We start from the raw sequence: 5602 nt of genomic DNA, 5'->3' as shown, positions 1-5602 counted from the left end.
ACTGAGTGGGTTGGATCCAGTGATGTAGTGGTAAAAGAAGAAAAAAAATGGGTAAACTAATACTGACCAAAAACTTAAAACACAACATGTAAAGTGTTGATCCTATGTTTCATGAGCTGAAATAAAAGATCCTAGAAATGCTCCATGTGCACAAAAGGCTAGATTTAATCTATTTTGCCTGGCATTTGAGCTATTGATGTGACATTAGACGAGCCTAATCAGTCAGTTCTGTACCTGCCTGACTGAGTGGCAGTGTGGGTGGAATGAGCAAGCTCATCTGGCAACCAGAGGGCGAAACACAAGGAAATATACCTTGCGCGAACCCTGCCCAAGTCCCTCATCAAGCCTCCCTATGCACTTTTGTAGATCAGAAAGGATTGGTTAAGAGTAAGCTATATTCTATCCACTCAGCCTCAGAGCCCACTACTCTGATCAGTCAAATTGCGTGAAATCTAAAGTACACTGCATTGCATTCGGAAAGTATTCAGACCCCTTGACATGATCTACATTTTCTTAAGTTACAGCCTTATTCTAAAATGGATTCTATTATTTTTTCCCCTCATCAATCTACACACAATACCCCATAATTCCATAGCAAAAACAGGTGTAGACATTATTACAATAAGTATTCAGACCCTTTACTCAGTACTTTGTTGAAGCACCTTTGGCAGCGTTTACAGCCTCGAGTCTTCTTGGTTATGACGCTTCAAGCTTGGCACACCTTTATTTGGGGAGTTTCTCCAATTCTTCTCTGCAGATCCTCTCAAACTCTGTCAGGTTGGATGGGGAGCATTGCTGCACAGCTATTTTCAGGTCTCCCCAGAGATGTTAGATCGGGCTCAAGTCTGGACTCTGGCTGGGCCACTCAAGGACATTCAGAGACTTGTCCCGAAGCCACTCCTGCATTGTCTTGGCGGTGTGCTTCGGGTCATTGTCCTGTTGGAAGGTGAACCTTCGCCTCAGTCTGAGGCCCTGAGCGCTCGATCAGGTTTTCATCAAGGATCTCTCTGTCCTGACTAGTCTCCCAGTCCCTGCCGCTGAAAACCCCCCCCACAGTATGATGCTGCCACCACCATGCTTCACTGTAGGGGTGGTGCCAGGTTTCCTGCAGACGTGACGCTTGGCATTCAGGCCAAAGAGTTCAATCTTGGTTTCATCAGACCAGAGAATCTTGTTTCTCATGGTTAGAGTATTTAGATGCCTTTGGCAATCTCCAAGCGGGCTGTCATGTGCCTTTTACTGAGGAGTGGCTTCCGTCTGGCCACTACCATAAAGGCCTGATTGGTGGAGTGGTGCAGAGACGGTTGTCCTTCTGGAAGGTTCTATCTCCACAGAGGAACTCTGGAGCTCTTTCAGAATGACCATCGGGTTCTTGGTCACCTCCCTTAACCAAAGGCTCTTCTCCCCCTATTGCTCAGTTTGGCTGCGCTGCCAGCTCTAGGAACAATCTTGGTTGTTCCAAACTTCTTCCATTTAAGAATGATGGAGGCCACTGTGTTCTTGGGGACAGTCAATGCTGCAGAAATGTTTTGGTACCCTTCCCCAGATCTGTGTCGACACAATTCCGTCTCAGAGCTCCTAGGACAATTCCTTCAACCTCATGGCTTGGTTTTTGCTCTGACATGCATTGTCAACTGTGGGACCTTATAGACAGGTGTGTGCCTTTCCAAATCATGTCCAATCAATTGAATTTACCACAGGTGGACTCGAATCAAGTTGTAAAAACATCTCAAGGATGATCAATGGAAACAGGATGCACCTGAGCTTAATTTCGAGGGTCTGAATACTTATGTAAGTAAGATTTCTGTTTTTTATACATTTGCAAAAATGTCAACAGTTTTTTCTTTGTCATTATGGGGTTGTGTGTGTAGATTGATGAGGGGAAAAAAATATGTAATACATTTTAGAATAAGGCCATAACGTAACAAAATGTGGAAAAAGTTAAGGGGTCTGAATACTTTCGAATGCACTGTCTATTCTTTTCCATTAAGATACCAACCTTGCCAGCATAATACCCAAAACTTTAATCTCTCTAACCTTCATGGCGTCATCGTAAAACAAAATGTCCCCATTACCTGCATAGAAGAGAGATTAGGTTTAACAGGTGCACACACACGAACATGCATGCACGAACATACACGCTTTGTGAGATTGAGACGCCGGGCGACCCATCCTCCATTACAGAGCTTACTACTCGCTAATGTTCAATCAATAATGAATAAACTTGAATTCAGTGTGAGGATCTCCTTCCAGTGGGACATCAGATTCTGCAGCATACATTGTTTCACTGAGACTTCGCTTTCCTTCGACAACCAAATGGATTATATACAACCAATGGGTTTTACAGTTCATCGAGGGGACAGAAAGCAGGCTTCCTCTGGCAAGAACAAAGGCGAAGGGCTCCATTTTATGATCAACAACAAGTGGTGCGACAGGGGAAACGTACAGGAACTTGCAAGCTTCTGCTCTCCCAATTTGGAATACTTGGTCATCAAATGTCGCCCTTTTTACCTTCCGAGAGAGTTCTCAGGGATTATCGCCATATTCGGCAGGTAGCCTAGCGGTTAAACTCTTTGGGCCAGTTACCAAAAACATCGTAGGTTATGTCACATTTTACATTGTTGGTCATGTCACACAGTTATGCCACATTTATGAACCCTTTATAAAGCATGACACAGCGATTTTGTTGTTGAGTAGCTCTGTACATCTGGTCATTGCGTCAGGAATGTGTCACGTCCTGACCAGTATAGAGTATATTTGGTTATTGTAGTTTGGTCAGGACGTGGCAGAGGGGAGTTGATGTATGTTTATGGGGTTTGTCACTGGTCTGTGTTTCTATGTCTAGTTAATTGGGGTTGGACTCTCAATTGAAGGCAGGTGTGTTGAGTTGCCTTTGATTGGGAGTCCTATATAGTAGGGTGTGTTTGTCTTTGTGTTTCGTGGGTAGTTGTTTTTTGCACTGCTAGTTATAGCCTGCGAAACTGTCTCCTGTGATGTTGTCTGCATTTATTGTTTTCCGTGATCAACGTGTTTAATAAACATGATGTTGAGCAATCACCTGCTGCGTATTGGTCCATGTTCTCCGACAGTGATTTTGCGATATCGTCAGAAGACGAGGAACGTGACAGAACTACCCACCAAAACAGGACCAAGCAGCAGAGAAGGGAGGCCGAATATAGGGATTATTGTGAGAAGTGGACTTGGGAAGAGATACTGGCCGGAGAGGGCCTGTGGAAGAAGGCTGGGGTGGAACAGGAATGCTACCAGGGGACACGTCTGGCTAGGAAGCCGGAGAGGCACCCCCAATAATTTTTTTTGGGGGGGCACACGGGTAGTTTGGCTGGGCATAGGAAGAGCCATAAGCCAGCTACCCGTGAGTGCAGGAAGGAGCGAAGAAGGTGGAGAGCACCGTGTTTCGCCGAGGTGTGCACGATCTCGCCCATACGCACGCACAGCCCAGTCCGCCCTGTACCAGCACCCCGCTTGTGCAGGGCTACTAGTTCCATCAGCCAGGACGGGTTGTGCAGGTGGTGCAATCACGGCCACCTGTGCGCCTCCATGGCCCAGTCTTTCCGGTTCCTGCCTCTCGGAGTATCCCGGAAGTGAGTACTCCCAGTACCAGCAACCCGGACCAAGCTTCCCAATAGTCAGCCTAGTCCTGTTCAGCCTGTTCCCGCTCCCCACACTAGTGGGGAACGGGAAAAGATAAGGTGCGTGTGCCCAGACTGGCACATCCTGTACCAGCCCCACACATCAAGCATCTAGTGCGTCAGCCCAGCCTCGCCAGTCTGGTGCCGCCAGAGCGGCCTGCCGCGCCGGTGCCGCCAGTGCAGCCCGCCGCACCGGATCCGCCAGAGCGGCCCGCCGCGCAGCCATTGCCGCCCGCCAGCCGGGCGCAGCAAGGGTCGCCAGCCGGGCGCAGCCAGAGACACCCGCCAGCCGGGCGCGGCAAGAGTCGCCCGCCAGTCGGCGGAACAAGCTTATTCCTGGACTAAGAAACTTTAAAAAACAGATTTTCAGTTGAGCTTGGGTTTCAGTCCAGGAGTAGGAATAATCTTAGTCTGGGAAAGTGGCCAATTCTGTTCCAAGGACCAATTTACTGTTGTTAAGGGAGCAAGATACAGCTGGTCTTTGAAGTCCACCTTTAGGAAGAATAAAAACAATCTATTCATAAATTTACTATTTGGTTTATACAACTTCTTAATATTAAAATGGGTTGTTAATGTTTAAATGAGCCTAATATACAAAGTGCCACTCAGATCCCCGACATGCAAGACAAAATACCTTGCACTGCGTGTCATACAAGCAGCTCAAATGTACCAGCTTCTTTTCACATTGTAGTAGCTTTATGACATCAGCATCAGTCAACGCCCAATGGTCTTCACTAGAGCCAGGTTCTCCTGGCTAACCTGCAATTTTCCAAAAGGTAAACAAAAAAATATATATATATTTTTTAAATCGCACAGATCTATTATATTTCCCAGCCAGGCAGTTTTTTCCTTGCCACTGTCACCAGTCACCTCTAATTGCTCTTCGAAGATTAAGGCCCAGGTTGATGTTAAGCGCCCTGTGACAAATGGAGTAGTAGTCATAGTGTCATAGTGTTGTTACTATACCTCAGTTCCCTGGTTGTCTGTTTGTGGTTTCTCCCCTTCAGAACACTGAGTGAACCTCCAATGAGCAGCAGTTATCAGCTAAGGGAGAGAAAACATTGAACTCTCAGATAATTAACATGAACACCTGATCAGCATGAAAATCAGATTATAAATATTTAATCATTTAATTAATCCATTAATTTATTCTAACACCATCTCTGCACCTGATAAGTCCTTACAAACTGTAAAGCTACTTGAAGTAGAGTTTGGCAATGAGAGTTGTACACAAAGAAAACTGACCAAACAAAAACATATGGCCAATTCTGCAGCTAAAAACAGTGAAATTACTGCGAATCAGTCGGTGATACATCCACCACCATGGGTGTGTTCACTTGGAACCAAACAGAAGCAAAAGGGGAGGGACCTACCTGAATTTGTCCAATAGAAACTATTTTTGTTGCAAACCATTTTCTGTTACAAAACATTTTGCTACGGTGTGTGACTAATGAATACAACCCAGGCGACATACCGTTCCCACATAATGGCAGACCCATCAAGCCTTACCGTTCTCTGCAGCTGCAGCCTTTTTCCAGCCTTCTCCTGCTTTGTTTGTGTCCACCTTTGAAAATGGTCTTCATGTAGGTCCTTGTCCAGGCTATTCCTCACTGGCGTTCTCCTTTCCATGGCTTTCACGCGCTCCTCGTTCACCAGGTTTTTGAGGTCAGCGCTAGTGTGGGCCCAGGCAAACTGGCAGCTCAGGCCGTAGTGGCACTTCCCAAAAGTGTCAGAGGTAGCAGTGCTCTCCAACGTCGGCGGGCTTGGAGGCCATGTTTATTTTACCTTTATTTAACTAGGCAAGTCTGTCACAACGTCCACAGAAGGTGGCGCCACTCCCCGGTCGGGCGGCGCTCGGCGGTCGTCGTCGCCGGCCTACTAGCTGCCACCGTTCCATGTTTAATGTGTCTGTTAGTTATGTCTGTTTAGTACGCACCTGTTCCTTGTTTGTA

At 46.6% G+C, this 5602-nt stretch overlaps 1 long non-coding RNA gene across 1 annotated transcript; it reads right to left on the bottom strand.

The window, feature by feature from the left end:
* Nucleotides 1-3988: 3988 nt before the first annotated feature.
* On the bottom strand, nucleotides 3989-4694 carry LOC115175805 (uncharacterized). Its single transcript, XR_003872102.1, has 3 exons — nucleotides 4617-4694; nucleotides 4285-4409; nucleotides 3989-4142 (listed from the first exon to the last, which is right to left on the bottom strand). It is a non-coding gene; the product is annotated as an uncharacterized LOC115175805 (long non-coding RNA).
* Nucleotides 4695-5602: the final 908 nt, after the last annotated feature.

The sequence above is a fragment of the Salmo trutta genome, chromosome 36 (genome assembly GCF_901001165.1).
Source record: "Salmo trutta chromosome 36, fSalTru1.1, whole genome shotgun sequence".
Lineage (NCBI taxonomy): Eukaryota > Metazoa > Chordata > Actinopteri > Salmoniformes > Salmonidae > Salmo > Salmo trutta.
The sequence above is the reverse complement of the archived record's forward strand: the minus strand, read 5'-3'. Positions and strand labels throughout refer to the sequence as shown.